This window comes from Toxorhynchites rutilus, chromosome 3 (genome assembly GCF_029784135.1).
Source record: "Toxorhynchites rutilus septentrionalis strain SRP chromosome 3, ASM2978413v1, whole genome shotgun sequence".
NCBI classification, from domain to species: Eukaryota; Metazoa; Arthropoda; class Insecta; order Diptera; family Culicidae; genus Toxorhynchites; species Toxorhynchites rutilus.
In genome coordinates, this window is record NC_073746.1 from 70,352,775 (window position 1) to 70,367,606 (window position 14,832).

General features: G+C 39.0%; 1 non-coding gene across 1 annotated transcript; it reads right to left on the reverse strand.

Moving 5' to 3' along the window:
* Positions 1–14,760: 14,760 nt before the first annotated feature.
* Trnae-cuc (transfer RNA glutamic acid (anticodon CUC)) lies at positions 14,761–14,832 on the reverse strand. The gene has a single exon. It is a non-coding gene; the product is annotated as a tRNA-Glu (tRNA).

Consider the following 14,832-nt stretch of genomic DNA (forward strand, 5'->3'; position numbering starts at 1 on the left):
CGTGGTTTTATCACTTAGAATGTATCCGAACCCATAGTCCGCTGTAATATAAAGGATGATTCAAAATAACTGTGGACGATTTCAAAAGTTGTCTTGTTTAGAATAGGTGAATTGTTTTATTTTAAACTAGTTGACCCGGCAAACTTCGTCCCGCCCAAAACTTATTTTTCGTTATCATATCCACGATTCCTTACTGATCACACGTTCATGGGTCCAATCGCAGAAATGTTCATTGATTGATCTGCTAATCTACCTTTTAAAATTTACTTTTGCTATAAAATTCCTAGTACTTATATCAAAACTCGTCATTATAATATCAGATTATAATCAGACACAATTCTTGTTCAAAAATTTTTCAACCACTTGCAAATAACATGACTCATTACATGTAATAAATTTTGACGTGGGACTACGTCTAACCGGAATATATGGGGGGGCAAAATGAAAACATAAACACTGAACATGCAGGAAAAAATGCAAGATTTCGAATGCGAATAACTCGAACATTTTCTACTGGATCGGAAAGATGTTTGCATCAATTGATAGGGAATATTTCTACGCATCTATTACAATTAATAACATGTTATTTTTCATTAGATAAATAATTGAATAACTGTAGAATGTTTAGCGTTATCTAAACGCCCTAACTGCCTCGTTTTGATTGGCCCGCTTTACGGTTTCCCCAACACAGACTTCAAAACCAAGTAGCCTTGGAGAAATCGGAATTGCAAATACATGAAAGTAGGGGGACTTTTGTTCTCTCCGAAGTGTGTTCCCTAACACAGACTTTAAAACCAAGCAGCGTTGGAGAAATCGACATTGCAAATACATGAAAGTAGGGGGACCTTTTGTTCCCACCGAAATGTGTTTCCCTAATACAGACTTCAAATCCAAGGAGCTTGGGAAAATTTGCATTGCAAATTCATGCAAGTCGGGGGCATTTTTGTTCCGACTAAAATGTGTTTCCTCAATATAGGCTTCAGAACCAAGGTGTCTAGGGAAATTGGAATTGCAAATTCATGCAGGGGAGTATTCTTGTTCCGACTGAATCTGTTTACCTATAAAGACTTCTAAACCAAGGTGTCTGGGGAAATCTGCATTGCAAATACATGCAAACTGCGAGTACTTTTGTACTCGCTTGCCTTTGGTCTAGAGGTCGTTTCCCTAACTTGCCTTTGTGCAGACTAGAGGTCGTTTCCCTAACACGGTCTCACAACGCAAATATATTAAATTCAATTGAATTCGGAAATTGTTTCATTCAATCAAAAATTTAATCAATACAAACAAATGATTACTAAGCTAAGGTAGTCCCACGTCAACCTTGCGGTTATATCATAGATATAACCCACCCATTTTTTAATACATAATTTTCCGAATTTTCCCATTTTCCTTCAGAGTTTTCAAAAAATGTTCAATTGTCATGTTTTGTTGAAATATGTTTGGTTGAAATATTTGTATTATTTTTACGAGAGCCCCACTCTATTTCAGAGGAGGGAGGGGTGTCATACCATCATAGAAATATTTCTCGTATCCAAAAACCCTCAAATCTCAAATTTCACCTCATTTGCTTGATTAGTTCTCGAGTTATGTAGAAGCTTGTGTTTTTTTAGTTGGTAGCCCCCTTGCCTTTAAAGAGGGGGAAGGATTGTCAAACCACCATAGAAACAATTTTTTTTTTTTTTTATCTTCGCTTATTTTTCGTCGGCCTATTTCCGCCACTTTAGTGCCAATCACCGACATCAGGGAGGCGACTCCACCTGTTCCTACCTATCAGACTCAACAACTCATGAGCCGGGCCAACTTCTTTTACTTCCGCTCCGAAGGAAGACGTAACCAGAGATTTTTCGCCTCAGAAAATCCCAACGACGCCAGCTGGGATTGAACCCAGGCCGATCGGATTGTGAGGCTGTTACGCATAGAAACAATTATTGCCCCCTAAATTCTCCATATGCCAAATTTGTTTCCGTTTGCTTGATTAGTTCATGAGTTATGAAGATTTTTTTTTATTTGCATGGACATGTATGGATATGTAACCACTATAGAAAAATGTATTGTACCCTAAAACCTCCACATGCCAAATTTGGCTCCATTTGATTGATTAGTTTTCGAATTATGCAGAATTTGTGCTTTACTTGTATGACAGCCCTCCCTTAGAGAGGGGGACGAATGTCTAATCATCATAGAAAGGTTTCTTGCTCCCTAAAACCTGCACATGCCAAATTTGGTTCTATTTGCTTGATTAATTCTTTAGTTATGGATAAATTTATTTGTATGACAGCCCCCTCTTGGAAAGAGGGGAGGAGTATCGAACCACCATAGAAACGTTTATCGATCCCTAAAACCTCTATATGCCAGGTTTGATTCCATTTGCTTCATTAGTATGGAATGATTCATTCCCCCACCCTGTTTAGAGAGGGGGAGGAGTTTTAAGCCACCATAGAAACATTCATCGCACCTTAAAATATCCACATGACAAATCTGGCTCTATTTGCTTTATTAGTTTTCGAGTTATGCAGAAATTTATGCTTCATTGGTATGGCAGTTCCCCTTAGAGAGGAGGAAGGAATGTCTAACCACCATAGAAACATTTATTGTACCCTAAAACCTCCACATGCCAAATTTGGCTTCGTTTGCTTGATTAATTCTCGAGTAATGCAGAAATTTATGTTTCATTTGTATGGCAAACGAACACCCCCTCCCCCCCTTAGAGAGGGGGGAGGAGTCTCAATCTATCATAAGAACCATCCCCGGCCCCAAAAACCCCCACATATCAATTTTCATGTCGATCGGTCCAGTAATTCTCGAGTCCATAAGAATCAGATAGACAGACAGACAGACAGACAGAATCCCTTTAAATATATATATATATATATATATATATATATATATATATATATATATATATATATATATATATATATATATATATATATATTTATATATATTATATATATATATATATATATATATATATATATATATATATATATATATATATATATATATATATATATATATATATATATATATATAGATTGTATTCGAATGTGAACATGACATGTAAGTTTTTATTGGAAACTAGCTGACCCGGCAAACTTCGTCCCGCCCAAAGTTTATTTTTCGTTATCACATCCACGTTTTCTATCATATTATAATATCAGATTATTTTCAGACACAACTCTTGTTCAAGATTTTTCAACCACTTGCAAATAACATGTTTCTCCGTTACGTTACATGCCAAATTTGGTTTATTTTGCTTGATTAATTCTCGAGTAATGCAGAAATTTGTGCTTCATTTGTATGGCAGCCCCCCTAAGAGAGATCGTTGAAAAAAGCCAGAACAGATCATATCCAGAGAAAGATCGATCAGAACAAAAATAATAGCAAACAGTTGTGGAAAATTTTAAAAAGTTTGATGAAATCTAAAAACAGTTGCCCGCGATCCATAACTTTCGAGAACTCAGTTATAACACCAGAAAACCTAATAGCCAATAAGTTCAATTCTTATTTCGTTGACAGTGTTTCACTTATTAATAAAAGTATCGATTTGGTAAGTGAACCTGACGAAATAGTACAGCCGACGGCCAGTGGATGTAAACTGGATTGTTCTCACCCAATAACTTTTGTGGACCTTAAAAGAATTTGTTTTGCACTAGAAAAGTCGGTTGGTATTGATGACGTCAATGCAAAAGTTGTTCAAGATTGCTTTCATGTTATTGGACATTCCCTGCTGGACCTGATAAATGATTCATTAAGAACTGGGCACGTGCCCAAAGTTTGGAAGGAATCGTTAGTGGTTCCAATACAAAAAATTGCTGGGACGATTAAATCCGAAGAGTTTCGTCCTATCAATATGTTGCACACTATAGAAAAACTGCTGGAATTAGTCGTTAAAGTCCAGCTGGTGAACTACTTGAATAATAAATCATTACAAGCACCAAAGCAATCGGGATATCGGGAATCACATTCCTGTGAAACCGCCTTGACTTTGGTGTTAGCTAAGTGGAAGGAATATATCGAGAACACAGAAGCGGTCGTTGCCGTGTTTTTGGATTTGAAACGCGCATTTGAAACTATTTCCAGGCCCTTGTTGTTACAGTCTCTGCGGCGCTTTGGTTTAGAGGGTTCGGCATTCAATTTAGAGATGGGCAAAACGGTTCATTTCAGTGAGCGGCTCAGAGCGGTGCGCTCAATGAAAAGAGCCAGCTCATTTGAGCGGCTCGACGGCTCTTTTAAAGAAATGGTTTATTCGGATATGTAAAGAATGGAACACGTAAAAAATAAGGTTTAAAATAATAATCAGTGCAGAGAAAAGTAAAAATATAACTTTACTGAAGGTTTTCTCTGATATATTCCCATCACAATCATCTTCTTAATTTTTTTTTATTTATAAACATTATCTTTTCAATGTTATCTGATGAAAGTCTACTACATCTTTCACTGCAAACTTGACTAGCTTTCGGAAAAACTCGCTCACATGGTACTGAAGTCGCCGGAATATATAATATTTTCAAAAAAAAAAAGATAGAACCGCGAATAGATTTCCTCTCATTCCACTATACCACAAGGGTCGCTTAGTCTCAGCAAATGTGGTTCCGCTAAATGTTTATCTACAATAGATGTTGCAGCAGCTTTTGGATCATGTGAGGATCGAAGATTGCCAACCAATGCCTCAAACTCCTCCCATACAGATGACAGCGCTTCATCACCAACGATTTGTGGTAGTTTCGTAGGTGTGTATTCTATGGATGTCATTTTTAGCATCCTCATCAACGACTAGTTTGCATAGTTGTACTTTCTGTTATCCCCAAAACCTTGTTGCTTGAAGCGAGGATCTAGCAGTATTTGTTAGGCTACTAATTCGTCTGACTCAAGATTTGTAGATCGCTATACCAGCTCCGAAATCAATATATCCCAAACGTTTTTAAAATATTCCGAATAGAATGTTTTCATGATTGACTGTATTATATTAGTCTAATCATTTTATTCGATACCCATATGCGGGTTGGATTTATCATAAATAACTGTGATTTACTAGTCAAGCCCATTTGATACCCATATCGATGGGGTTTTGACAAAATTAGTTGTTTGCCATTTTGTAACGGCAACCATCTTGGATTTCCATTTTACATAAATAACTGTGTTCTACTAGTCAAGTCCTTTCATTAGATACCCATATTGAGTGGTTTTTGAAAAAAATACATATTTCGCCATTTTGGGGTGGCCGCCATTTTGGATTTATATTTATCATAAATTACTGTGATCTACTAATCAAGCCCATTTGATACCCATATCGATGTGGTTTTGACAAAATTAGTTGTTTGCCATTTTGTAACGGCAACCATCTTGGATTTCCATTTTACATAAATAACTGTGTTCTACTAGTCAAGTCCTTTAATTAGATACCCATATTGAGGGGGTTTTGAAAAAAAAATACATATTTCGCCATTTTGAGGTGGCGGCCATTTTGGATTTATATTTTTCGTAAATAACTGTGATCTTCTAGGCAAGCCCTTTTATTTGATACCCATATTGATGGGATTTTGACGAAATTAGTTTTCTGTCATTTTGTAACGTCCGCCATACTGGATTTCTTCTTCTTGGATGGCACTAACGTTCCCAGTTGAACTTTGGCCTTCTCAACGTAGGTATTACTTGCGTCATTTTTATTAGTAGTACTTAGTTGAGATTTGTATGCCAGAAAACACGCCTTGAATGTACTCTGGAGTAGCAAGCTCTAGAATACGCGTGACCACAGTGCATGTCGGAAGAAATTTCTTTGACGAAAAATCCCCCGGCCAGAACAGGAATCGAACCCGAACCCCCGGCATGATAATGTGGGAAGCTAACCACTCGGCCACGGGAGCACGATTTTGGATTTCCATTTTGCATAAATAACTGTGACCTACTAGCCAAGTCCTTTCATTAGATACCCATATTTATGGGGTTTCGAGAAAATATGTAATCCGCCAAAATTTACAAACATACAAACAGTTAAATGAAACCGCTTGGGAAACATATATTTCTTCCGCACTGCCGCAAGCCACGGTTCGTCATAACGAGCGTACGATTCACGCTTCTTCATCAAGAAGCCGACTCTTAAAAGAAACACGGTTCTTTTATGAACCGCAGTGCTTTTTTGAACCGTGGTTCTCAAATGAACGGCTCTTAAATGTACCGCGGCTCAAAAAGGGCCACGGCTCATAAAAGAACCGTGGGTCTTTTTTGAACTGTGGTTCATTCAAGAGCCGTACATATAAGAGCCGTTCATTTGAGAGCCGCGGCTCATTTTTAAAGAACCGTGGATCGTACGCTCTTTCTGACGTACCAGCTCAAATGAGCGGCTCGTGAGCGCTCGCCCATCTCTAATTCAAATGGTTTGAAAGTTATTTGAGTAATCGAATACAGAGAACTGTTTTTGCTAATTCTGTTTCTGAACCAATAGCTAGTACGTTCGGTGTTCCACAAGGAAGCGTGTTGGGGCCTATTTTATTCGTAATGTACATAAATGACATGAAACGAGTCTTACGTTTTTGCGATATAAATTTATTTGCGGACGATACAATTCTGTTCATAGCAGCTAGAAAATTGGAATCCGCAGCATTGCACTTAAATGGAGAATTGCATTGTCTTAGTATTTGGTTGAATTATAAGCAGTTAAAACTAAATGTTGGAAAAACCAAGTACATGGTATTTTCTTCGAGATATTATAACACCGAGTGCTTGGTAGAGATAAATGGCGAGACACTTGATCGCGTTAGAGAGATAAAGTATCTTGGTGTTACTATAGATGACAAACTGCTTTTTAAGTCTCACATAGATAATGTCATCAAAAAAATTGCAAAAAAATACGGTATCATGTGCCGTTTAAGAAATGAGTTGACAATTTCGAGTAAAATTCAATTATATAAATCAATAATATCGCCACACATAGACTTCTGTTCATCCATTCCTTTTCTTGCTAACGAAACACAAATGTTGAGGCTACAACGTTTACAAAATAAAGTAATGCGCATAATTTTGCGTTGTAATAGATTCACTTCCTCAGCTTTCATGCTAAACACGGTTCAATGGCTATCTGTGAAGCAAAAGATTGTATATTTAACTATGGTGTTCGTTTTCAAAATTATAAATGGATTGCTGCCTCGATATTTTTGTGATCGAATTGAAAGAGGAAGTGATATTCATAGATATAATACCAGAAATGCAGACGAAGAACGAACACCTAACTTCTTAAGTAGAGTGTCACAGAACTCCCTAATTTTTAAAGGTGTAACTTATTTCAATATGATGCCTAGGCACATTAAAAGAGCAACCACATTAGTGGATTTTAAACGACAGTGTATTTCGCATATCAAAAATGTAATATAAATGGTTAAATTGTAATGAACGAAGTTGTTTTTAACGAATTGTGTTTGTGTATGTGTATGAAAGAATGAACTGCCATCTTCGTCCCAATGATGATGAAGTAGTTTTTGTATGTTTATAGAAATGAAAAGAGAAAAAAAAAATAAAAGAAAATAGAAAGTAGTCTACATAAGATTGAGCACGCGCGCGGTAATGCAGCCATGAGAAATATGAATTGTGATAGCGATTGGAACATGGTAGAGTTTGTTCTTATTGTGGAATTGGATATGTTCTTCTTCTTCTTCTTCTTCAATGGCACTAACGTTCCTAGAGGAACTTCGCCGTCTCAACGTAGTATTACTTGCGTCATTTTTATTAGTACTTAGTTGAGATTTCTATGCCAAATAACACGCCTTGAATGCATTCTGAGTGGCAACCTCTAGAATACGCGTGATCACAGTGCAAGTCGGAGGAAATTTCTTTGACGAAAAATTCCCCCGACCAGAACGGGAATCGAACCCAAACACCCGGCATGTTAGTTATGACGCTAACCACTCGGCCAAGGGAGCACAATGGGATATGTTAGTTTCGTTAAAAAGAAGCACATCTATGATTGGGGTTCGTTTAAGATCGAAGGAACGACTGTTGTCAAGTAAAGAAGGCTCAATAGCTATTTCTGAAGGAACAAGCAGACAACCGTCAGAATGAAGGGATAGGCTACAACCTGAAATTCATCCAACGGGTCAAATGTTCGATTAATCTGAAGAGTTAATAGTCTGACAATTTTGGCAGTTCACTGTAACCTACAGTGAACTCAGAAGATGCTATGGGATAGCTTGACGGGACAGCAAGCGTTTCTTCTTGAGATTTGACTGAACTGAAAGATTTGCTGTGACTTCTTACAAACATGTCCGAAGAAACTTCTGAATAGACGAAGCTAAGTGAAATACCGATATCACAAAGAGGTGATTTCATATCTGCAATTTGTTTTATTTGTAAAACTGGTTATGTATTATTATATTATCAACTATAATTAATTATCAACTAGATAAACGACCAACTCAAACCTATGTAGGGGAATGAGGCGGGACCTTCATTATTATTATTATTATTTAAAGAGAGGAGGGAGGGGTATCTAACCACCATAGAGACATTTATTGCACCCTAATGTTTCCATATGCCTAATTAAACCAGCGTGACGAATTCTCGAGTAATGCAAAAAATTGTGTTTCATTTGTATGGCAGCGCTCCCTATGACAGGGGGAAGGGGTATCTAACCACCATAGAATCATTTATTGTATCTTAAAACCTCCATACGGCAAATTTCGTTTCATTTGCTTGATTAATTCTCTAGAGAATTAAAAATTTGTGTTTCATTTGTATGAGTTGAGCTGTTTGAGCGTTTACAAAGCAGCAACATCAACAGAAAGAATCGAAGCAGAAGTAAAGATTGAAGTGTGCAATAAAATTACTCTTTAGTCAACCGCCAATCAGTTTAGTTGAAGTTTACTTGCCTACCGAATAACCCAATAGGTTACGGGCCCAGATCACAGCATTTTCCAATTTTTTTCGGTGCGGTCAAGCCTGGATGTTTCTGGAAACGCCATGAAAGGAAGCAAGGTTTCGATCGTGAAGCAGAACTGTTCCAATTATTCGGGGTGGAAATTCAAGGCGGAAATGCTTCTGACTCGTGAGGACCGAAGGAATTTTATCGAGGATCCACCCCCGGATCCGATGACGGGCGTATGGAAGGGAGCAGATCGCAAAGCGAGAGCGACCATTGCGCTGCTCGTTGTGGATCAGCAACATGCCTTGATACACGACAAGAAGGGAGACGGTCAAGGAAGCTTCATACAACTTTAAGAAGCACCACGAAAAGATGTCCATCTGCTCGAAGGTTGCGGTACTAAAAAGGATCACTAATCACTGCGGTACTAAAAAGGACAAGACATATAAGGACGGGGATGACATGCAGTGTAACTTTTACAAGCTGTTTGCAAAGCTGTCGTGCGCCGGATTGGATCTCGGCGAACCTCTGATGGTTGCGCTGGTCCTTAGGAGCCTCCCTGATTTTCTCGACACGCACACGACGGCGTTGAAGAGCCGGTACGACGATGAGCTGACATTAGAGCTGGAGGAAATCATGTACTGTGCTCGATCATGTGCACACCGATGGTGTTAATGGTACTGTGGAGCACATATCGGTATCCAGTTGTTGGTATCTTATGACCTTCATCGACGACTACAGCTGATTCTATGTATCTGTCGCACAAGAAGGAAGAAGTTCCGGAGAAGATAATGGAGTACGTAACCTTAATGAAAATCCAGTTTGTAAGTAAGCCAAAAGCGATCAGACCAAGGTGGTGAGAACACGGAGAACGAACTAACAGTTCGGTTGAAAAGTTTATAAGGTAACACAGTAAAACTAGTTTCTTTTTGCAAAGTTCAATTTTATTATTCAACATAATTGCCTCCGACGGCGCTACAGCGATTCTAGATATCTTGCAACTTTTCGATATCATGTTTATAGTACTCTTTCGGTTTTTCCTCAAAATAGGCCTCAGTTTCGGTAATCACTTCATCATGGGTCTTAAATTTGTTGCCAGCGAGCATTCTCTTCAGGCCTGCGAACAGAAAATAGTCGCTAGGGGCCATGTCTGGAGAATATGGTGGGTGCGGAAGCAATTCGAAGCCCAATTCATGCAATTTTGCCATCGTTTTCATTGATTTGTGATTTTTCCATTTTTTTTTCACAATAATAAAAGTTGCTTCACTCTCAATGCTATAACTCGAGAACTAATCGACCGATTGCTATCAACTGCTGACACATATCCATTGAAAGATGATAGTCAAGTAGATTTTTACAAGAGACGCCATCTAAACATCAACCTTTTGAACTTTTCAGCCGGACTGTTATAAAAAATCGTAAAAGGTGTCTTGATATGTATCGCCTAGACGAGTATGTTTTGTTTGCTGTGTAACTATTTTTTTCTTGAAAAGTTCATTGATATTCTAGAAACTTGTTCAAACAACATTTTCCAATCGGACAGCTGGATTTCGAGTTATGCTTTTTTGATAAAAAAGGTCATTATCAGCCGCCTACACATGTACAAAGTTTTTGAAAACATCGTAGAGAATGAGTACCTTACCCATGAAGTGCATGCACCGGGCATCTCCAACCAAGTTTGCTTCCCATACTTTTGAAATTCCTCTGTCATTTTTTATCTGTCCATGCGACAAAAAATCCATGGAATCCCAGATCATCTACGCTCCGATTCTATTCCGCCGATATTTTCGGCAGAATATGGGAAAGTTAGATCTGATAAAATGTTCTTTACTGACGGTTCATTCATAAACGGGTCCACTGGCTCCGGCATCTTCAATGAAAATTCCAGTGCCTCTTTCAAACTCAAAGATCCTTGTTCCGTGTATGTCGCTGAAATGGATGCGATATACTATGCTCTAGGGATCATTGAAACACAGTCTCAGCTCAATAGAGGCAATCCGCTCAACGAAAGTTGATAAACGCTCATCTTATTTCCTAACAAAAATAAGACATCTATTGAGTGTTTTGGTTGAAAAATTATTCAAGATTACCTTAGCATGGGTTCCCTCTCATTGCTCGATTCCGGGGAATGAGAAAGCAGACTCGCTAGCTAAGAAGACACACTTTTTGGAAGGCAAATTGCTTATAACGAATTTTTTCACATTTCTCGTAAGCACACATTCGTTAGTTGGCAGCGCATGTGGAGTGAAGATGAGTTTGGTCGTTGGTTACACACGATTATCCCTAAGGTCTCGACGAGAGTTTGGTTTAAGGGATTTAATGTAGGTCGTGATTTCATTCGCGTAATATCTCGGTTTATGTCCAATCACTACAACCTAAACGCGCATCTCTATCGCATTAGGCTCGCAGCAAACAATCATTGTGATTGTGGCGATGGCTACCACGACATCGAGCATACTGTCTGATCGTGTATCCGGTTCCATGCTGCTCGCTCTCAGCTCTCTAGAGCGCTGAGAGCAAAAGGTAGTCAATCGGATATCCCCGTTCGGGTTATCTTAGGTAGCCGTGATCCTGATCTTCTGCTTCATCTATACCTGTTCCTCAGAAACGCCGATGTCAACGTTTAATGATGTTTCCTGAGTTGTGTCCCCGTTTCATATCCCTCCTATCCAAACGATAAACTTTTACTTAGTCGCGGCAATACATACACACACTCTTTACAGATACACGGGCCAAAGGTTGTGCAGTCCACTGATCATTCAACAAGAGCCAAAGGTTGTACCGCTCATGACAACTCTACACGAGCTGATGTTTGTGCCGGCTAGAGACCATTCTATCCTGGATTCCTCGAGTCGAGAAGACGCACCACGCTAGATATAAGGTACAGATTAGGGGGTGTTGCTGAATAATGGTCAGCTACATCCCAATAGGAAGTATCCCGTGTCGGGCACACTTACAGAGCATTGGAGACAGCAACATCACAATTACGAAAACACTTGTAATACTAACCTCGAGCCAACCGCGAGTAACCGGTTACATATTACTAACATAGTTATAATGCAAACATTGTCGAAATATTGAACTCCCGGCCCCCGCAGGCTGACGCCATATGAACCTTAAAAAGATATATATTTTGGATTAAAAAAAATGTGTGCAACGTCATATACAATCCCGGGAATATTTCGAGTTATTAGGACAGCATCTCTAACAAAAAAAAAACTATGGATGGATTATACCTATGATATAACCGCAAGGTTGACGTAGGACTGCCGTCGGCGTCGGCTTAGGCAATTGTATTTCTTCAATTAGCAATAATCCCACCTCGGATGTTCCACATTGGGTACGATATCGCCGCTGCGCTTTTGTATGTGTTGATTAAATAATTGATTAAGCTAGTGAATGAATGAAACTATTCACGAATTGAATTGCAAACAAATCCCAATTGAAGTCAATTCATGCATTATGGTAGTAGTTATAGCAACAAATAGTTATCAACATTTTGCCTAATCATCAAACGGTATGCGTAGAAGTTCAGTGAGCAGGTAACATGAAGAGATATCTTCCAATGCGGTCTTGAATAATCGAGCCAAAGCGTTGCATTTGTACCCGCTTTTGTAGACCGTGTTAGCAAAACGAATTCCGGAGTGTAAAAATACATGCGGGTATAAAAGTATTGCCGACTTGAACGTATCTGCAATGCCGATTCCTCCAACTTCTTGGTTTCGGAATCTGTATTGGGAAAACACATTCCGGTTTGCTAAAATGCAAGCGAGTACAAAAGTACCCGTAGTTTGCATCTATTTTGCAATGCCGATTTCCCCTGGCTCCATGGTTTTGAAATCTTTGTTAGGGAAAAATTCCAATTTGCAAAAACGCAAACGAGTACAAACGTTCCCGCTGCTTACATCTAATTTGCTATGTCGATTTCTATAAGCTCCATGATTTAGAGGTCTGTGTTAGGGAAACATTCCGATTTCCAGAAACGCAAACGAATACAAACGTTACTGTTGCTTGCATATAATTTGCTATGCCGATTCCCATAGGCTCCATGGTTTCGAAGTCTGTGTTAGGGAAGCATCCATCCATTCCAGCGATCGTACCACAATCGTCGCGCAATCATAACTGAATGGATTTCCGAGCGGAACACTTGCTTATATACCGATTGGTGTGATCTCAATAGCCTGTTTTGAAAGCAATTTTAGGGCTTTTAAACAAGTATTTTGATCAAAAATTAACAAGCATATCACGCGTAGATATTTTATCTTTCGAATGGAGTGTTTATCATACCATTTCGTTTAGTTGTTTAAGAGCTATTAACGCTCAAAATCTCGTTCTCCGGCGTAACGCTTTCGTTTTCGAAACTTTGAACTTACACCCCAGTAAAGAAATGAAAGACGTAGTCCTACGTCAAAAAGGCTTTGAGTGCAGACTCTAGAATCCATTCGCGCCTTCCGAAAAACAACAAACCAAATCGCGACCAGAAAACCGCCTGCAAACATCGTTTTAAAGTGATGACACCGTACCAAAAGCTTTCCATTATGCAACAGCCTTAAACAATGCGCCCTCTTGATCCCAGGAATCGTGGGTCGCGACCGGTCATATTGAGCCTGTCTTCTCCTCCTCAGCGTGACGACACATCCGCAGCATTCAGTTATTATTAGAAGCAAACATAGGCCTCATATGTAGTCCACGTTGCACTCTTTGCATTCAATCCCATCCTCGCCATCAGCGGGAGCCGGAGAGACAAGGCGATGCTGTTAATTATGTGATTTATTCCGAGCACGACGTCTGGCTGCAGCAGGATGATGCCTCTGTTCACAGCCTTGTATATTTAGAATTTTTAATGAGATTTTTCATAGTCATTTTTCCTCACGAGCGTGGGCTACATAGGCAGACAACTGTCGACAGCAGAAATTTGTCTGGGCTGGCTGGAAAGCGCCACTGGACATCATCTTCCCGCTGTTCGAGATGAAAAAAAAATATATATAGGCACTTAATTTGGGTTCTCCCAAAGCTGAAATAACAAAAAAAATCCTACAAAAGGCAAATTAATGTGGTCACATTTTCCCCCAGTGAGCCTTCGGGTGAAACCTCTTTCATGAGCGCATATACTCTCGCGCTCGCAGAAACTGGTATGGTTGGGAATGTTTCAGAATTCGCGAAGAATTTCTCCAATGGGCCAGTGGTTTGTCTATAGAATCCAAAGTATGCTGTAAATCGTGCATCTTCAGAGTCGGAATGTTTGCAAGTAAAGTAAAACGCCAAGGCATTCCCAGGGAGATAGGATTCGCGTTTAGTTGAGAGCAGTATAGAAGGGAGTGAGAAGCTAGGATCTTGTGGAGAGAAACGACGTTCATTCCCTGCACCAAAAATAACAACGTATGTGCTGTCTAGTTAACAACCAATCCGCAGAATGAAACAAAGTGTTGGTTGATAGTTTCGGATAGTTTATATTGTTTATCTTCAAAAGAGCTACCCAAAAATTTGTTGGCTTATCCTACTCATAGTAGTTTTATTGCAAAAGTCGTACAACTGGTATTTTTCTTTCATATTTTATTCATTTTGCTTTATTACAATTGGATAATACCGATTCAATGTTGAGGGGATGCTGAACAATGCTACATCCGCTTAGTTGTCAAAGTGAACGAAAACTTCTGTTACATATCTAAAGAATAATATTCGAAAATTCCAGATAAATTTGAAGAGTTATTCAACTACGCTATAGCAAGATCTGGAACAAAAATATTTCATATCCTATAGAACTCACCTGACATCTCCATTAATCTTCTTAATGAAACACTCTCTTACCCGGAAAATGACTCCTCCTGGACCCCATATTGAGGTTAATCAGCCATATACCATATTATTGCAACAAACCGATACAAAAAAAATTGGACAAAAATAGTTTCCCATACCGGGAATCGAACCCGGGCCTTCCGGGTGAGAGCCGGATATCCTAACCACTAGACAATATGGGA